The following is an 8,961-nucleotide window of genomic DNA, read 5'->3' as shown; positions in this document are numbered from 1 at the left end:
AAAGGATTGAATAGGTTAGAACTTTATTCCTTCGAACATTGAAGATCGAGGGGAGATTTGATAGTGGCATACGAAATCATAAAGGTTGTAGATAGGGTAAATTCAGTCAGGCTTTTTTCCGCTGAGGTTGTGTGAGACTACAACTAGAGGTCATGGTTAAGGGTGGAAGGACAGTGCTTAAGGGGAACATGTGGGGAAACTTCTTCAATCAGAGCGTGGTGAGAGTGTGGAAGTAGCTGCCAGCACAAATGGCGGATGTGATTTCTAATTCATCGTTTAAGAGAAGTTTGGATAGGTATTCAGATAGGAGGGTATGGGGGGGCTATGTTTTGGGTTTAGGTAGATGGGACGAGGCAATTTAAATAGATTGGCATGGGCTAGATGGGCCAAAGGGCCTGTTTCTGTGCTGTAGTTTTCTATGACTACGTTACAATACATACCTCTGACATCCACCCTAGACTTTTCTCCAATCACCTTAAAACTATGCCCCCTCATTTAACCATTTCTTCCCTGGGAAAAAATATCTGGCTGTCCACTCGATCGATGACTCTTATTATTTTGTGCGCCTCATTCATAGATTTGATGCATTGTACGGTACCTTCTCCGTTGCTTTTGCACTTTGTGCTGCATTCTGTTCCTGGTTTATCTTATTCAATGGGTGCATTTAATGTCAGAGAAACGTATACAATATACATCCTGAAATTCTTCTTTGCAAAATCCACAAAAACAAAGGAATGCTCTAAACAATGAATGACAGTTAAATGTTAGAACCCCAAAGCCCCCCCCCCCAGCTGCCCCCTCCTATACACAAGCAACAGTAAGGTAACAAACCTCACGCCCCCAGCAGCAAAGAACCATCTTCACCCTCCACCGAGCACTCAAAGCATGCAGCAAAGCATCAATAAAGACACAGATCTGTAGTACCCCAAAGACTACTCGCTCACCCAGTAATTCGACATACCACAGGCTCTCTCTCCCTAATAAGGGGAAAAGAGGTGTCACCATTTCACAGCAAAAGGGCAGATATAACAAACAACTCACTGACTTATGATGTTAGAAGTCTGTTGCATTGTTTTTTCCGAGCTCTGTGCCCAGACAATCAGCCCCGGAAAGGCTGAGGTCTCTGGGCATAGAGCCAGCAGCTAATCCGCTGCTTCTGATGTTCCTCACTCTCCCGCGACGCCTCAGTCAGGGGCACCGGCCTTGAACCAGCCTGTCTCCGGAGCCACGAAAATCTGGCATCCAGGAGGTGTGTTAGTCTTCCAGGCCGCGTCCTTGGGATGTCAAAAAGCGGCTGTTCATGAGGCTCTGAGAGCAGGTCCCATTCCCGCAAAGAACCAAAGACAGAGTGTAGCTCCAGGTCAGGGTCTTCAAAAGAAACTTGAAAAGGTAACAAAGAGTTATCAAAGATAGAAATAGAGCTATTTCCAAAGATGCAAGCAAAGGAGGCACCGTTTATTGTCATCTTGGCTTTGCTCCACCCTCTTCACCTCAAAGCACTGACCAATAATTTGGTCTGTATAAAAGGCGTGCAAGACAAACTTTCCAGTGTAGCTCATTCTATGTGACAATAATATACCCAAACCAATGTCAGTGTCCAGCACGAGTGGCCAAATGGCTTTCTCTTCTTTTTCCTGTAGTCTGGAACACGCTGTCTGAAAAGTGGTGGAAGCGACTTTGATTGTGAGGCCTGAAAGTGAATTGGATACATACTTAAACAGAACAACTTGCAGGACTACACAGAAATACCAGAAGTATTGTATTAGCAGTAATGAATCTAGCTGTTCAAAGATCAAAAAGCAATCTGCGTTCGGAAAATATTCAATTCTTCAGAATCTTGAGAAATCTGAAGTTGCAAGGAGAATGCGGGGAAGCAGAATTCTCTCAACCGCACCTCTTCAGAATCATCATGGGTCTTATCTTACAACACAGAAATGTCACTCCACATAATTGTTCATCTGCATTAAAAGAGTGCTGTGACAGTGTTGTCTCCCAGAGGGTGTAGTGGAGGAGTGGGATTGGGAGTGATAATTAAGGGAAAATGACTTAAAATAATTGGGAAAACCAGTAATGAGGAGAATTCATCCCATACATCAAGGAGGTTATTCTTGTTCTGAATTTTGCCTGAAGAGCCTTGGCCCAAAATGTCAAAAATTTATTCCCCTCCAGAGATACTTTGGGAATGAAAGGGTTAACAAATAAGGAGTGTTTGATGGCTCTGGGCCCGTACTCACTGAAGTTTAGGAGAATGGGGGGTTCTCATTGAAACCTGTTGAATATTGAAAAGGCTGGAAAGAGTTGTTTTTGGGTAGCTCACTGAGCTGCAGACAACGTCTTTGCCAGAATCAAGTTTACCAGAGAAGAGCAGCCATCTTCCATTCTTAGATGTTTTGGTTGAACGACAAGTCAACGGTGAATTTCAAATAAGAGTCTGCCAAAAGGCAGCTCACACAGATCAAATACTCAATTTCCACAGCAACCACCCAGGCATCCATAAGCAAAGCTGCATCAGGGCATTATTCAAACAGGCCACTACACACCGCACCACAGCATTACTACGGAAGAGTGGAGAAAAATATCTCTACAAAGCTTTCAAGAACAATGAATACTCAAGGAATTTTGTTTGCCACTGTTTGTCCAACCGACAAAATCAAAAAAGCACACAATGTCCAACCAAGTTGGTCACCCTACCCTACATCAAGAATAGAGATGACCAATAGATTTCTACGACCATTTGACAATCACAGTGGCACACAGACCTACAGCCACACTATACCAGTGTCTGTCAAGAATAAAAGACCCCCTACCTACGATGCACAGAACACCATATACAAAATTCCATGTGCCAACAGCCACAAGCATTATATTGGGCAGACTGGTAGGAAGCTATCAACAATGGTACATGAACACCAACTGGCTGTAAACTGTCATGAACAACTTTCCCTTATATCAATACACTGAGACAGCGAAGCACATCAATTCAACTGGACCAATGTCACGATCCTAGGCCAAGCCCATCAACGACAAGCTCAAGAATTCTTAGAGGCTTTGTTCTCCACACAGAATTCCATCAACAAGCGCATCGAAAGGAATCCAGTTTACATCCCTCCTCATCGTCAAGTCGTCAGTCAAGAGCCAAGTTTACACACATCAATCAATGAGGATGATGTTAATCCTACATAACGGTCATCTAACTCAGCCCAGATAAAATCCTAATCAGATTTTAATGAACCAATCACAGATTACATAATTGGTAACGAATAGAAACGGTACATATACCACCACCACCACCCCCCACATACACACTGTTTACAGTGCAGTGATGAGTGTAATAGATAGAGGAGGTGGGGGATAACTAGAATGGTTGATCAGAATAACTGCCTGGGGAAAAAACTTGTAAGGAGGTGTGCAGTTTTCCTTTTAACAGCCCAATAGTGCTTTGCGGAGCACATATTGCCACATACACAGCTACGTGAATGCACAGGTACAATGAAAACCCTACTCACAGCAGTATTACAGATACACTCACAAGAAAAAATGTAAATCAAAGATAAATTATATGCAATTTTTAGAAGAAAGACCTCTTTCTTATAGATCTCATCAATGTTGGGAATGGATGAATAGGGCTGAGACCACTGATTTGTGCAACTTCTTCATTTCCTGAGCATTTGTAAAAAGCTGCACCACCTCAACAACTATCCCACTCTCCCTGTCAAGCACCTTCTCTGGAAGAGTTTAAAATGTCGCGGGTACAACTCTCTCTATAGGTGGTACTGTCTCAAGAAGCCAACATCCATCATCAAAGATTCCCACCTTTCGAGCCATTCCATCTTCTCACAGCTACCATTGGGCAGGAGGTACAGAAGCCTGAAGACCAACACAACCAGGTTCAAGAACAACGACTTCCCTTCAACTATCTGGCTCTTGAACTAATTGGCCAAACCTAAATTGCAACAACATAGCAACACTATGATCATTCTGATCACTTTGCGCTAAAGTTATGTCCTAATTGTGTTTTTATTTTCTTGTAAAAATTCTGTGTAATTTATGTGCCATTATGTTTTTTGTTTCATGTCATGTCAACACGGCATGACAAATTTCTAACACGTAAATATACTTGCACTGTATGTTCAAAGTTCAAAGTTCTAAAGACATTTACTGTCAAGGGATGTATACAGAATACAGCTCTGAGACTTGACTTCATGAAACAAAGAAACACAATGGAATCCATTCAAGGAAACATCAAACATCCAATGCGTGGGAAGAAAAAAGAACAAATTGTGCAAATGGCAAAAAGCGAGTGAACAACCCAAAGAATAGACAAACCTGGAGTCCCGTAGCATTCACTGCTGCTAACCCACGTCAGGCTAGGTGCAGAGCCATTCTTCGCTGAAGCTCCACAGTCTACGTCAATCATCTTGAACAAACTGCTCAAAAACAGCAAAAAAAAGGATACATGAAGCTCAATATCCCCCAAAATGCATCTATAGCCATGCCAATCAATCCTTGCAGCATGGAGCCCTAAGTTTCTGCACAGAAGCTAGCAAGAGTGTGAAGAAGACTGGTCAAAAGCAGGCAGATGGCACCAAACGCCCACCCATCCTCTGATCTTGTCTTCGTCAACTCCAACCTTGCTTATGGTTTGTGGTCTTCTGCTGCTGTAGCCCATCCACTTCAAGGTTCAATGTGCTGTGTGATCAAAGATGATCTTCTGCACACCATTGTGGTAATACATGTTTATTTGAGTTGCTGTCAGCTTGAACCAGTCTGGTCATTCTCCTCTGAACGCTCTTATTAACAAAATATTTTCACCTACAGAACTGCCACTCCCTGAATGTTCCTTCTTTTGTTTTTTGCACCATTCTCTGCAAGCTCTAGAGACTGTTGTGCGTGAAAATCCCAGGCGATCAGCAGTTTCTGAGATACTGAAACCATCCTGTCCGGCACCAAAAACCATTCTAATGTCAAAGTAACTTAGATCACATTTCTTCCCCATTCTGACGTTTGGTCTGAACAACAGCTGAACCTCTTGACCATGTCTGCATGTTTTTATGCCTTGAGTTGCTGCCACATGATTGGCTGATTAGATATGTGTATTAATGGGCAGGTGTACAGGTGGACCTACTAAATTGACTACTGAGTGTGGATGGCTAATTAAGTTGATCTTTCATATAATTGACTCTGCCTTTGTTTTGATTTTGGTTTGTTCACGATGCTTCGTCTCAAGGTTGTCTACACTATCTGAGATGTTCCGGCTACACCTTGAGCAGTCGTGGGCCCGATATTCTTAAGAAACAGTGGGGTTGCTGCACTTCTTAAAAAAGGCTCCGAGCACATGCTTCAGTCTTTTCCTATAATGCAGATCAGAACAGTGTTCCTTTCCGAGTGTGTGGTGTAGTATGTCTGAAAAACACGGAGAATGTGTTACATTGCACGCAACTGCAAAATGGTTCTGTAGATTAAACAATCTGTTATAAGTATGATCGGGAACACATCAGAGGAAATAATAAATAAATCTGGCAGGAGATCCAGTCTCAATACATAGTGATGTACTTTTACGAGAACCAACATCATACCTACCACACACTGTGTGCTTTAAAGTTGTCCTAGATGCCAGCACTGCAGTTACTTCATAGTGAACCAAGGCGTAAGATAATTAAAAGCAACTGATGTTTGGGAAGTGTTGAATTCTCCAGAGTGGTCTAAGTAACAGAGAATGTGATGAAGCTAAAGTGCCATTGGAATTTTCCTCTCCGAAAATCATTGGAACGTTGGGAAAATAAGTGTGAGAGTTAACTAAACCACCCCCCCCCCCCCAATTCCTTTCAAAGTGTCTTCCTTTCACCTTAAGCCTAAGCCCTCTTGTTTTTCATACCCCTAACTTAGGAGAAAGTTTCTAACTATCAACCCTGTCTCTTTGTGTCAGCTTTTAGCCTGCTTATGTCCCGGGAAACCAGATTCAGCCCATCCAATCTCTACCCTAACTGAAGCACTGGCCCCAAAGTGCTCCCCACCTACTAACTCTTCAGTGACTTGTTCAGCCTCATTTTCCAACAGGAGGCTGACTATTGTCCCCTCTCTGTTACATATTGTTTCAGAAAACTTCCCTGGGACACACTTAATAGATTCTGTCCCATCTAATCCCGTAGCACTATGGAATCCCAGTCAATGTTAGGGAAAATGAAATCATCTATTTTTAAAACCCTAATAGTCTTACAGCTGGATGCTTTCTTCCTACATGAATTTGCTGAGGGACAAGTCACTTCTGAACATCGTCCACTCACACAGCATGGGAACAGGCCCTTGGGCCCATCTGGTCCACGCCAGCCAAGGTACCCCACCCAAGAGTGTTCTATCTGCCTGTGGTTGGCCCATATCCTTTCCCATCCACGTACCTGTCCAACTGCCTTTTAAAAGCTATTATTTTATCTGCCTGGGTGGCAGGGTAGAGGTACGTCTCTACCATAGGAGGTGTTGGGCTGTCCTTCCCTCCGCTAACCTGCAGGTCACCCTTGGGCAAGGTGTAGCACCTGCCCCTGATCACAGCATCACGATGATGGTGATGATTTTACCTGTCACAACTACTTCCTCCAGCAGCTCATTGTAGACATACCTGTATACCATCCTCTGGGTTCAAAAATTGACTCATAATTTCCTGTTAAATCCTCCACCTCTCACTTGAACTTCAATCTTCTAGTTATTGACTCCTCACTCCTGTGACAAAGACACAGAACATTGACGAGTGCATCATGTTCTCACTATTTATTGCTTTTTTTTGCAATTTTTTTAATTGAAGTTCATCAAACAAACATTTCCATAAGATGTATTTCAGACATTGTACATATATATCACAAATCTCCACAAAGTATTTATCTGAGGTATACACTTATAGAAAAGAGTGGAAAGAAAAAACAAGCAAAAGGAAAGAACTATGTACAAGTAGGGAGTGATCTTTTTTTACAACAGATTCATTGATCTGTGAGAATAAAATCAGGCCTAGGAGGCATTATGCAGTTAAACCATTTTTCCCAGTATGAATCAAATTGTTCCAGCTTATGATTATCAGATGCTGTTATCTTCTCCATTTTGTAAATGTCCATTGTAATTTCCATCCATGTATTTAAAGTTGGGCTCTCCTGTGATAACCATTTCCTAGTAAGAGTCTTTTTACCAGCCACCAACAGTATATTCATTAAATATTTATCTATTTTCAACCATTCTTGAGGTATATATCCAAAATATATGGTCTTACTTCCTAAGGGTATTTCACATTTAAAGATGTCTTGTAGGGCATTGTATATCCCCCTCCAATAGTTTTTGATAACAGGGCAGTCGCAAAAAATATGATAATGTTTTGCATTTTGATTTCCCCAATTTCTCCAGCAAACGGGGAGGTTACAGGGAGGGAGGCCTCCCGTCCCATGATCCTTTCCCTTCTCCAGCTCTGTATCATTTTCACCAATCGCCTTTCCAGCTCTTAGCTTCATCCCACCCCCTCCGGTCTTCTCCTATCATTTCGCATTTCCCCCTCCCCACACTACTTTCAAAACTCTTACTATCTTTCCTTTCGGTTAGTCCTGATGAAGGGTCTCGGCCCGAAACGTCGACAGTGCTTCTCCCTATAGGTGCTGCCTGGCCCGCTGTGTTCCACCAGCATTTTGTGTGTGAGGTTACTATCATAATGGGATTTCTGAGACGGTGTAATAAAATATCTTATCAAGTTTTTCCATCCAAACTCCCTCCATTTCTGTGAATTGGTACACTTCCATTGATATCTCCATATTGTTGTCCATTCTTCCTTAGATATAATTATCCCTCCTTCCTTCTCCCATTTTGTTTTAATGTATGAAATCAAATGTGTTTTAAGATTTGACAACCCTTATACATGCTTGAAATGATTCTACTACCATTATCTGAATTATATGCTTTTCTAAAGAGCTCTATCAAGCATGTATTTGCCTTGGTTACATTTTTAAGCATCTTAATAACATATTGTCACATCTGTAAATACCGATAAAAATCTTGTTTTTCCAATAAGTGTTTCTCTTTAAGCATTTCAAAACTGAACAGTGTTCCTTCTTTCATTATGTTGCAAAGAACTGTTATTCCTTTATTTATATTTGCATTTGCTCAGTGTGTTGTCTTCTGCACTCTGGTTGATCTTTCATTGATCCTGTTTTTGTTACTATTCTATAGATTTGCTGAATATGCCCAGAAGAAAATAAATCTCAGGTTTGTATGTTTTCTATATAGTAACTTTCAATGTCTTGTACTGTACTGCTGCAACAAAACAACAGATTTCACAGCGTATGTCAGTGATAATAAACAGATCCTGAAGTGAACGTCCTTGCTCTTAATACTGAATTCTATGATGTTTCAGTGTTTCTGAGCAGGATAGTCCAGGATTCAGACCCATGGAAGTTATGTTGACGATAATCCTGTTTGAGAGGAATAATAAATCAGCTATCATGGAATGGCGGAGCAGGCGAAGTGATCCAAATGGCCTAATTCTGCTCCTATGTCTTATGGTCTTGTGATGGGTATCATTTCCACGTCAGGGTCCTGTGTGACTGGGATGGGAACCTGTCGGCAGGGGTGGTGTACTATGCACTTACTCTCTTTGTCCTTGCTGGAGGTGGAAATCATTGCTGAAGTGCCCTAGGTAAGGAACTGCAGTTCTTTATCAAGGTGCTGTACATAAAGACCAAAAAGTCCTGTATTTCGGAGCAGCCTTTTACAAACTCTGGGGATACAGGAGGGCAATTCAGCTGACAAAGCTTGTATTTCATGTGGAATTTTAAGTTGGAAACAGAGCCACCAATAAGCAGGCAACTACTGACCTAAAAGACTGTCAGTACGAGGATAAATCATACTGGGTGGAACCTTTGTGTTCCTCTTTCACAATGCCGCACAATACCTCATCAGATCTGAATGCGTGCACAGTAGGGTAGTGGTTAACCA

The sequence above is a fragment of the Hypanus sabinus genome, chromosome 12 (genome assembly GCF_030144855.1).
Source record: "Hypanus sabinus isolate sHypSab1 chromosome 12, sHypSab1.hap1, whole genome shotgun sequence".
In the NCBI taxonomy this organism is placed as follows: Eukaryota; Metazoa; Chordata; class Chondrichthyes; order Myliobatiformes; family Dasyatidae; genus Hypanus; species Hypanus sabinus.
The sequence above is the reverse complement of the archived record's forward strand: the minus strand, read 5'-3'. Positions refer to the sequence as shown.